The sequence below is a fragment of the Gossypium arboreum genome, chromosome 9 (genome assembly GCF_025698485.1).
Source record: "Gossypium arboreum isolate Shixiya-1 chromosome 9, ASM2569848v2, whole genome shotgun sequence".
In the NCBI taxonomy this organism is placed as follows: Eukaryota; Viridiplantae; Streptophyta; class Magnoliopsida; order Malvales; family Malvaceae; genus Gossypium; species Gossypium arboreum.
Genome location: NC_069078.1, coordinates 82,375,834 through 82,388,587, shown reverse-complemented (window position 1 = coordinate 82,388,587; position 12,754 = coordinate 82,375,834).

Sequence of the window (12,754 nt, the reverse complement as noted above, 5' to 3'; positions counted from 1 at the left end):
ATAATTTTATAAATATTTATGAAATGTTAGTAATGTGGTATTAAAATTTCGTTAGGAAATTTTAATGTTTGGGTAGTCAATTAAATAAAAAGGACTAAATTGTAATAGGTGTAAAAGTTGCTAGAATGATTAAATAGCTTAAGAGTCTAATGAGAAAGGATTTAAAAGGCAATTAGACCCAAAATTTATTTGGGCTGGACGACAAGGGCATGAAATCAGCAGGAAAATTGATAAATTAAGGGCAAATTGGAATATTGCAAAATTAACTAAATAAAGCTAGGACTAAATAAGAAATATCTAGATTTCTCTTCATTTCTCTTCAATTCCAGCAGCTAGAAACGCCATAGGAGGGTTCTCTAAGCTGGTATTCCATAATTTTTGCACCAAGTGAGTTAATCCTTACCTTTTTCTTGTAATTTTGTGTTTCTAAGACTTTTACAACTAGGTCCTACTATTAAATTCATTAGTTTTTGATTTCATGGATGAAATTGAAAGTCACCATGGTTGAGTGATATAAGTTTATGATGAAATAGAATGAAATTAAAGCTTTAATTTGTTTATGAGATTGTCGAAACCATCCCTCGATTTAAAAAATTTTAAATTTAAAAAAAAGGGGGGAAATCGACTTTTGAAAGACAAATGCAGGGAGTCGCCACCGATCTTTTGTTTTGGTGTGATCGAATCACTTAAAAATGAGGTTAGTCTAATAAAACATTTTTGGTTTATTAAAACAATGATTTTGGTCTACGAACTTTTGAGAAAACGGGTTCGGGAGTCGGTTACGCATGAGGAAGGATTAGCACCCTCACTACGCCCAAAATTGGTACCGAATCGATTAAATACTGTCCTTATGTCTAAAATTAAAAAGTTTTTGAAATGTGGTTCTTTTTTATAACGTTTGAGTAACCCGAGATGGTTGCCAAAATCTTCTTGTTTCGTTGTCCGAAAGTTTATAATTCGAGAATTACAAAAGGATGCTCAACTATTTAGTCCAACGAAAAATCGAAACCCAGCACAGTAGGGTATGATTCCTTGAATTTCCAAACATTGACCATTACCTTACCTTATAAAATACGTGTGAAATTCCAAGGAGATATTCGATTATTTTGGACAAATGAAAAAGCGCAACCCAGCACGATAGGGCTCGATTCTCAAATCGCCAAACATCGAACATCACCCTCATTTTAGAAGATTTTAGAAGATGTGAGTGAAATTCCGAAGGGATCTTCAATTGTTTCGATCCAATGAAAAAGCGCAACCCAGCACGACAGGGCACAATTCTCAAATCGCCAAACATTGAACATCGTCTTCTTTTTTTAAAAGACATGAGTGAAATTTTGAAGTAATATTCGATTATTTTGAGCAAACGCGAAATTGCAACCCAACACGTTAGGACACGATTCCGCGAATTGCCAAACATCGAATCTCGTCTTCGTTTTGAAGAATTTTTGAATGAATGATTATAAAGCTAGCTTAAAACGTATTAATTTGATTTTAAATAAGACGACATTGATCACGAAATTTGGGTTTTATAAAACCACATTTCAAAAATCAAGTGGAAAACGATGAATGGGGTAATATGTGTATGCATAAAAATACGACAATGGAAAAATGAGGATAATACAATTTATTTAATCAACTACAAGAACTTAAATGACTAAGCATAACTAGCTTGGAAATATAATTCAACTTCAATCATGCATGGAGAACAATTAGCTTGACAATAATGAATACATAAAATGCAACGACAGTATACATGGCATAATAAAAATTATTAGAGGTACCAAACAAAATGCAAACCAAAGAAGCAATATGGTATAAAACTATTTCACAATAATGACGAATAAATGGACATATAAAATATAGGTTGAAAAATTTGTATAAAACTAAGAATATATATATATATATATATAATCTTTTTGAAACCGATATTATAGAATGAAAGTTTAGGTCAAATTGCATGTAAAATATTTTAAATACAAATACATTTAAAAGTTGACAAACTACATGATGATTTAAATAATGTAATATAAAAGAATGAGAATAAAGATATATGACAAGACTTAATACATAAAATAGATTCTGAAACATGTGTACATGTATAAAAATAGTATTTAAGTGTGAAATTTTAAACCAAAACAATGTGTGGTAAAATGTATTCTTAAAAGGTGACTTATGTACGTAAAAGAAAGTATATATATATATATATATATAGAAAAATTTAAGAGAATTCATAAAATAACTTTAGTATGGGACTAAATATGTACATAGAACTAAATTATTAACCAATTATGAACAAATATACGTGGAACATTTGAGCAAGTGTTACATAGATATTTTAAATAATATAGTATAAAAATGAACTACAAAATGGTGGTGAAAAATATATGAGAAGATTATTGAAATAGTTCAACAAATATATAAAAATGTTAAGCACTTTAAAGTACAAATATTATAAATTACAAATTACGAACCTTGATTAAAAATGTACATGAAACATATATAGAATATTTAAAGAAATATCATATAAACAGCGAAATAACATGATAAAAAGAACCTTGAACTCATTACACAAAGAAGACTATAGGTATAAAATCATGGATCTAATAAAGTATATAGATCAAATATATGTACCAATATATATATAAGTACAAAAATATTTTAAACGATATGTAAAGCGTATATATCAAACATATTAAAATAAAAAACATATGAGTCTAATTATGTATAGGTTAAACACGGTGTCCATATATATATAGTAGTTTTAGAAAGTATATTACGTAGGGTTACATAATAAAATACAAGAATAAACTTAAAAGAAATTGTATACATAATAACAATATAAGGTTGATAATAGATATATATGAAATCAAATCAATTTTAATGCAAAGTGTAAATATACATGTATAATAGTGTATATAAAATATGAAAGTATAGTTACCTAAATTACAATAAGTAATGAAACAAATAAGACGATATATACAAATAAATAAACACAAGTAACATAAAATAAAACATGAAGTGAATTTAGAAAAACCTAATTAAAATCACATTAAAAAATGGACCTGAATGAAATCACATTAAAATAAATGGATAATTTAAAAATAAAGTAAGATATAAAAATAAAGGACTAGCGCGCCACGCACACGGATTCTCAGGGATCAAACGGGGAAATACCCCGCTTCCAAAACGCTGCGTCACGACGCATACCAGATTGCAAGCAAATGTAAATTAAAGGGCCAAATTAGAAAATAATATAAAATGCATCAGGTGCCATTGAGTACTCGTGTAAAATGGGGGACCTCGTGTACAATTAACCCTCAGAGACCCAAAACACGCGGATCTAATCTCATCTGGGTCGGGTCATCGGGTTTGGCCTATAAACGACGCCGTTTTGAAGCCATTGTGAAGGGCTTTAAACGACGTCGTTTTATGACGTATATAAGAAGAAAAAAACTAAAAAAAAAAAACCTAATCAGTACATTATTTACCAGAAACAAAAAAAAAAAGGGAAAAAAGACAACAGAAAGCTCTAGGGCTTCTTCCTATTCGGTTCGTTAAGAACCCATCGTCCAACCACCATCCCACCATTGTAATCGGTGGATGGTGTGAAGGGACTCTCTTATCTCTTCCTGAACCGGGCCTTAAGGCCTATTTCTATTGCGAGATCCCATCTTAACTCTAATCTCGACAAAGGAGAGAGATCCCGATGGCGCAACTGTGAAGGTAAACCCCTTTCCTCTTTCGTTCTTATGCTAAAGTGTGATATGCACGAACAAAGAGAAACAAAGAAAGATTGGAAACCCAAAAAAAATAGATCTGAAATCACCTTCTAATATTGGTTGCTTTTGTATTCAATATGCGTTTTTTTGTGCCCGTAAAAAAAAAACCCCTTACAATCAAAAATCAAAAAGCTTTATAGCCGAAATCAAAATGAAAATAAAAATAAAATACAATTTTCTTTTTCTGTCCTATTTGTTGTTGTCGCTCTCGTTTGTTTGCAGGTACGAAGAAGGCCAGCTGGCGTGCGGTGCTGCGTACGGAGGTACGGAGAGGCCTTGGAGGTTGCTGTTGCGGCGCTAGAGTTTCTACCCTAACTTGTGTTCTTGGGCCAGGGTAGTTGGGCTTAGGAATGGGTTTAGGTTTTGGGCTATTGAGTTGTATTAGGTTTAGGTTTTAAATTTGGGTCATGTAATTTGGATTTGTGGACTGTTAATAATATTTATTGGGTTTTTATTTTGGGTTTAATTTTCGGTTGTTGGGCCTGGACGGATTTGACTCATTACAGAGATGATTTTATTAGGTAATTTCAATAAATTAATTTTTAGGACCTAATTGTGAAAATGCTTGGAATTAAAGTCTATTGCTGAAATTTTGATTCCTAAAGGTTGTAAACTAGTTTAAGGTGATAGAATAAAATGTTAATTGAGAAAAATCAGCTCAATTGAGAGGCTAATTAAGTAGGGATGAAATTATCATTTATTAAAAGCTTAAGGGAAAAATGGTAATAAACAGCTTGCACAAAAACAGTTTGGACAGCAGCAGTAGACTAACTTTGAAAAATCACCATAAATTTTAGAAATCGAATTAGAAGATGAAAAAAATATGGAGTTAAATCTTATTGAGTCTAGTTTCTCATAGAAGAAATAATGTAAGCAATGGATTTGTAAATTTTGAGATATAATGAATTTTGTGACACAAGGTCAGAATGAATTCAGGTTCCCCTGTTCTGACTTTGAAAAATCATAAAAAATTGAAGAAAAATAATTAGGGGCTTAAATTTATATGTATAGAATCCTGAATGAGTATATTTTTAAGAGAAACAAACAAAAACATCATTTGAATCTTTATGAAGAGATAATTAATTTTTAGTGAAGAAGGGTCAGAACTGTCAGACAGCAGAACAGAGGTGACTTTAAAGAATAAACTGTACTTATTGGCTATATAAAAAATTCTGAAAATTTTATGGTAAGAAGATATATGAGTCTAGTTTCAGGTAAAATTAACTGATATTAATTTGGAGTTCCGTAGCTCGAGTTATAAATAATTTAGTGACTATGACTCAAATAGACAGCTTTGAATAAACTATAAATAATAATAGTTGAATTATAGAGAATGTTGCATATGAACATGAAATGTATTAAATTGATAATGAAATTTATTTATTTAGATCCAGAAGATTTAAATATGAAGCTAGATCGAGGAAAGGAAAAAGTTCGGGATTAGTAGATTTTTTTTGTTTACAAACAAGTATCAAGGTAAGTTCGTGTAACTTGAATTATATTCTTAAATGCTTGAAATGTATGTTATTGATGTGAATATAATTTAAATGTTCATTGTATGAAAATTGATGAAACATTGATATATTTGATAAATTCAACGAGATAAATATGGAAAAATAACAAGGAAATGGAAATTATGATATTGATGAGCTCATCGATCATAGTATATATTATTGGTACATGGAAATTATTGTACTAACTTGAATGTTGAGTTCGTGCATGTTAGGGTAATAATGTATTGAATGGATATAGGAATGTTTATTGTATTGTTTTGAAAATATTAGGTAAGTATAATTCTTGTTACATGAGCTTACTAAGCACGAAGTGCTTACCCTGTTTCCTTTTTCCCTGTTTTGTAGTGTTAAGAGCTCGGAGGTCAGATTTGGTCGGAGGCACATCACACTATCAACCTCAGGATTTCGGTATGTAAAGAAACTTTATTTTGGAAATCAATGGCATGTATAAGCTAATAAAGTAAATGTTAACGTTAAATGAATGAAAAGTTAGCCGTTAGTATGGTTAACAAACCTGGTTTTGGGTATGTGATGACGTTATTTTATAAATATGCATGAATTTATGTTGAATTGGATTGGTTGATGTGGATTGTTTTTGGTTTAAAATTTCAGGGAAGGTTAGATATCTATAAAAGGGTTATATTGAGTTAAAAAAAATTAATTCGTAAACTCTGGTAATACTTCGTATCCTATTCCGGTAATGAATACGAGTAGGGGTATTACATTTATTGGTATCAGAGCTACGATTTAGCCAGTTCTAGGACTGATGTAGCAAATACGGGATTAGCTATACATGCCATTTAAATTATTATTAATAGTGTGATATCTCCTGACCATTTAAAATGTGTTTTTTTATAGTAAATGTCTACCGACCAAGCTCAATCTGAGGAAGCTGGGAGTCATGCTCCGGCTTCAGTACAAAGAGAAGAAACTAGTAGTAGAAGGCCTGAGACAGAGGGTCGAGGGGAGGAGGCAAAAATAGCCTTCTTTTAAATGATGAATGAATGATTTAGTCAATACTTAAGAACTAACCCTGTAGTGCAGCAAGTTCAAGCTCCCCCTCCTGCTCCTCTACTGGTTCCCGAAATCCCACAGTGCATGTCTAATGAATCTGTCGAAAAGGAAAGCTCCAGCAGATAAAATTGAAAATATAAAGAAGAATTTCAAGCAAAGATTGATGATGATTCGAACGGCTGAATTCGTTAGAAAACACTACTCAGGTTTTGGAAGAATTATCTTGTACACCAGAAGAATATCTGAAATGTGCCGTCTCACTGCTAAAGGACACAGCTTACCATTGGTGGAATATTAAAGCTTCTGTTGTTCTAAAAGAAGAAATTACATAGGAATTCTTTCAGACCGAGTTCAGAAAGAAATATATCAGTCGGAGGTTTCTCGATCAAAAGAGAAGAATTTCTTGAACTGAAACAGGGTAACAAATCAGTATCTGAGTATGAAAGAGAATTTGTTTGATTGAGTAAATATGCTCGAGAATGGGCACAGTCAGAAGCTGAAATGTGCAAATGATTCGAAGAAGGGTTGAATGAAGACATTAAGCTACTGATCGGAATTCTTGAAATTCAAGAGTTTGCTACATTGGCAGAGAGAGCTTATAAAGCAGAAGAATTGAGCAAAGAAAAGAAATAGGCTGAGAGGAAAGCTCGAATTTTTAGTAAATGACCGATGGGAAAATTTCAGTTTTCTGCTTCAAAGAAATTGAAGAAGTACCAGGATCGTTCTACCTCAGCCACTGGGTATTCGGGTAGAGAGCGAGGTTCTCAACGCACTAATCCAAGACCTTCTACTCCATCAGTGACCAGTATTGGCAGTGTTGGCACTCCTAAGCCGAGATGCCAGTACTGTAATAAAGCTCATTTTGGTGAATGTCGATTAAAGAGCGGGGCTTGTTACTGATGTGGTTCTTTTGATCATTTCCTCAGAGATTGTCCAGAAAGGGGTGAAAAAGAAGCTGAACAGATATCGAAGCCGAGTAATCTAGTTTTGAGAGGTAGACCACCTCGACCATCTGGTAATGTCAGTGGTAGCCGAGGAGCTACGAAAGATATTGCAGGCAGGTCTGAAGTACGAGCATCTGCTAGGACATATGCCATCCGTGCCAAAGAAAATGCCTCAGCACCTGATATTATTACTGGTACATTTTCTTTGCTTGATACTGATATTATTGCATTGATTGATCCTGGTTCTACTCATTCATATATATGTGTTAAACTTGCAATTGTTAAAAATTTATCAGTTGAACCTACTAAATTTGTGGTTAAAGTCTCGAACCCCCTGGGCCAGTCTGTGTTGGTGGATAAAATTTGCAAAAATTGTCCACTGATGGTAAGAGGTTATTGTTTCCCAGCTGATTTGATGTTACTGCCATTTGATGAATTTGACGTGATATTGGGCATGGATTGGTTAACCCAGCATGATGCGGTAGTAAATTGTAGACAAAAATATATTGTACTAAAATGTCAGAATGGTGAGTTGTTCCGGGTTAAATCTGATCAGACAGAAGAGTTATCTGATGTGATTTCAGTAATGGCAGCACAGAGGTATGTCAAAAAAGGGTATGATGCTTACTTGGCTTATGTACTCGACACCAAGGTATCTGAGTCAAGAATAAAGGCATTGCCAATAGTATGTGAATTTTTTGATGTGTTTCCAGAGGAATTACCAGGGTTGCCACCAGAAAGAGAAGTGGAATTTTCCATAGATTTGATTCCGGGAACTACTCCGATTTCCATAGCTCCGTACCGAATGGATCCTACTGAATTAAAGGAGTTAAAGACACAATTGCAAGAGCTTGTTGATAGGGGTTTTGTCCGACCGAGTCATTCACCTTGGGGTGTTCCGATTCTGTTTGTAAAAAAGAATGACGGGTCTTTAAGACTATGTATCGACTACCGGCAGCTTAATAAAGTAACCATAAAGAATAAGTACCCGTTACCCCAGATTGATGATTTATTTGATCAGCTGAAAGGTGCTACTGTGTTTTCAAAGATTGATCTCCGATCAGGTTATTATCAGTTACGGGTAAAGGAGTCAGATGTGCCAAAAATAGCCTTCAAAACCAGGTACGGACATTATGAGTTTCTGGTTATGCCGTTTGGGCTAACTAATGCACCTGCAATATTCATGGATTTGATGAACCGGATATTCAGACCGTACTTAGATAGATTTGTAGTAGTATTCATCGATGATATTTTGGTTTATTCTCGGGATGAAGAAAGACATGCAGAACATTTGAGAATTGTGTTGCAAATTCTGCGAGAGAAGCGGTTATATGCTAAATTCAGTAAATGTGAATTTTGGCTCCGAGAAGTGGGTTTTCTTGGACACATTGTATCTGCCGAAGGCATCAGGGTAGATCCAAGTAAAATCTCAGCTATTGTCAATTAGAATCCACCAAAGAATGTATCTGAAGTTAGAAGTTTCTTAGGTTTAGCTGGTTATTATCAGAGATTTGTACAGGGATTCTCTATGATAGCTTCTCCGATGACTCGATTATTGCAGAAAGATGTAAAGTTCGAGTGGACTGATGAATGTCAGCAGAGTTTCAACCGATTGAAAGATCTACTAACGAAAGCACCTGTATTAGTGCAACCTGAACCAGGTAAGGAATTTGTTATTTATAGTGATGCCTCATTAAATGGTTTAGGTTGTGTCTTAATGCAAGAAGGTAAAGTAATAGCCTATGCTTCAAGACAACTTAAACCACATGAAAGAAATTACCCAGTATATGATTTTAAATTAGCTGCTATTGTATTTGCACTGAAGATATGGCGACATTACTTGTACGGTGAGAAATGTCATATTTATACTGATCATAAAAGCTTGAAATATTTGATGACACAGAAAGATTTAAATTTGAGACAGCGCAGGTGGTTTAAACTGATAAAGGACTATGATTTGATTATTGATTACCATTCGGGTAAGGCTAATGTTGTAGCTGATGCTTTGAGCCGGATGTAACACCTCAAACCCATATTCGTCGCCGAAACAGGGTTACAGAATGTTAACATTACATACAGAACATTTACAGATTAATTGAAACATTACTATTCACTTTCTGAGATCATATATATATAACGACCTTTATTTGGGCCCCCGAAGCCCAACATGAAAGTTAAAATCAAGTTGGAGCTCAACTAATTTCTCATAAATTTTTTTCGCTTAATTTTTTTTTAATTTTACTTGTAAACAGTACCCACAAGCCCGTGTGATTAGGCCGTGTTGATTCCACACGCCTGTGTGGCTTGGGACATATCCGTGTCCCTTGTCCGTGGAGCTTTTTGTTTATGACATCATCATCAATTTAGGGGCACACGGTCACATCGCACGCCCGTGTCCTAAAGTCGAATTCCATATACGGCTGAGACACACGGCCGTATCTCTACCTGTGTGGTCAATATCTAAGTTATTTTTCAAGCATTGGTCAACCTTAATCTCTTACACACTTATACAAAATCAAAAGCATATAACATGGTATTTATTTAATGATTAAACATTCTCAATTAAACTAAAAACATAGCATTTGTATGTCATCATACATGTGTCTCTCATACTCATTTTACCTTGTCTATTATGGTACCACTTATACTTTTATACCATGATTATCATCTTACCAAATATTTTCAGCTTAATCATCAAGCATTCATATTTTATTTTTTTTTATTTTTTGAAAAAGTAACATAATGGTGGAGGGGGAAGTTTTTGAGTTAGTCCAGCCAGGGGCGAAGCCAGAAAAATTTTTTAGAGGGGGATCAGATGAAATTTTAATTTTCTATAGTTTATATCTTTATAATTTGTAAATGATTAAATCAATTTTTATAATTTTAGGGGGGGCCAAAGTGTAATTTTACTTTACTAATTTAAAATTTTTAAAAAATTTAAAGAGCCAAAAATATAATTTTACATTTTAGGGGGAGTAGGGCCCATGCCAGCAGCCCCCCCTAGCTACGCCCCTGAGTCCAGCTTGAAATGACCAGAAAAGCATATCTTGTTCCATGTAATGAACAACACTTTCCTGGTTTGCTTGGCCGACACATTTTGATATTGATGATCCTCTGTTCATACAAACTTTTTAAGTACATATGTATTGTTTATCAACAGGCTCTTTTATCATTGTATGATTAGAAGGGCAACTGAACCATGTTGAAGTTGAGTTTATATGACAAGTCAAGGTGGTGAAGTCTTTATAACAATGCTCTTAGTTGACGAAGAGGTCATAATCTTCACAATGTTGTTGAGGCGATATATGTTATAACCATAGTCACACTTGATATTTGACTTTTTTCAATCATCCTTTTCCTCGTATGTAGCTTGAGTGTTTTCAACTTTTAACATGTAGTTAGCGACGTGTTTAAAGTGATTTATATTTCGTTTTTGCTTCTACCTAAAAGAAGCATCTTTTCTAATCTTTTGCCATTTTCGATAGATATTGCCAAGAAAAAGGCAAAAATAAGGTTGTTTCGCTTAGTTCAGTAAGTGTTTGGTGTTTAAATGATCTAAAGAAGTGTGCTTTTTGTTATAGTGAAAGTGAAACTATATTCATAGACAGGGCCGAAGCCAAAATAATTTTTTAGGGGGGTTGAATGAAATTTTAATTTTTTATAGTTTATATCTTTATAATTTTTAAAGGATTAAATCGAACTTTTATAATTTTAAGAGGTTTAAAGTGTAATTTTATCTTTATTAATTAAAAATTTTAGAGGACCTAAATGGCAAATTTTCATTTTAGGAGGACCGGGGTCCATGCCAGCCCCCCCTAGAATCGCCTCTGCTCATAAGACAAACATGTAAGTTGGTTCCTCTTTTCAAATTTATGCTAGAGAGTTGTTCATGCAATAATTATTTAACGCATAAAACATATACCAAATAAAAATTCAATACATTTTAAGAAATAAAATTAGAGATTTAAAACATACCATTTATGAAGGATGTAACCATGATTGAAACTTTAAGTCCCTTAATCAAAAGCTTTAATTCTTGACGCTTTTCTTTTTTCTATCTAATTCTTTCTACATAATTAGTAGGCCAATTTTATATATAATATGCGTTTAACATTCTCACTCAGTTCACTAAATCGATTATGTAAAAGTTGATATTTACATAAGATATCGTTAATATTTATTAAATTTGCCTTTCATTTTCATAGCTCCATGAGTTACAACAAGAGCTAAAAGTTGTCCATCTTGCCTCCTCCTCAATTTTTCCTGAGTGCACTTGCTAGTTAGCTCATTCAAATTCCATTGCTCGTGTTATAGTTATTCTTGAATGGAGCAAACTGAGGAAGAGTTATTCGTGTTATAGTTAGCTCATTCAAATTCCATTGCCAGTTTCCTTTACTTTGATTTTTTTGTTAATGCACTTCAGTGTCAATTTAGTGTGTTAGCTGGATGATCTATATATCCATTCGAGTCCGAGAGATGTTAATAGGGGTCATTAGTAATAAGCTTGACAACTTATACTAAAATTAACTGGTATGATTGCTTGAGATTTTGAATATGTTCATATATGAATTGACATGAGAAGCATGTATCTTATTATGCAAGGCAAGTGAAATCGAGCCCTAGGAGCGAAAACGAATGTGAACAAGTCGGTAGACTCCAGAAACGAATTGAATGGTAAGTATAAGGTGAGTGAAGGAATTGATCATGACAAATTTATTGAAGTAATGGCTTTGATGAACAGTGAGTTAGCAACCATTAGACATGTATTAGCAACTTAATGACCCGCTGATTTAAATAATAACTTTTAAATCGTTTAATAACTAACTTAAAACTTTTTGAAATTGTGTGACAAAGTATAAACTAACTAATAGGCAAGTCATCCTAACTATAATGCTATAGGCCTTACTACTTCAAAGATCGCTTGAGGGCCACGTTGGGTTCAGTGGAATAAATCCTCTGCAAGGAGTTGGCTTTTGAATATGAATGGAGTAGTCAAATTAAGATCCCAAATGGCTTCTATAGGTGCTCTCTTGCAAAATGAAAATGGGAATTGGATTGGAGGTTTTATGTTGAATATAAGTGTGATTGGTAATGTCCATGTTGAACTTTGGGGGTGTTGTGGGTCTGTAACTAACGAAAACTTTAGGTGTAGCACATTTGACAGTTGAACTTAATATTTTGTTAGCGATTCAATTCTTCAAGAAACCTTACGAGAATTGCCACCCAATTGACCATTTAATTAAATACTACTTAAATACTATAAATGAAGGTTAAGTTGTGGAGATTTGCCACATTTAACGTGAAGGTAACAAATACCTCGATCACTTAACAAATTAGATCTAGGATATAAATGTGGGTATGACACATTTAAACAAATTGTTGTTGAGTCTTATACCCGCTCCTTCTGATGCTTGTGGTAAATGGGTAGTTGGAGTTTAATTTTTTATAGTTCTTTTTTTTTTTAATTCCTAACTATAATTTATGATATAGGTATAAATAA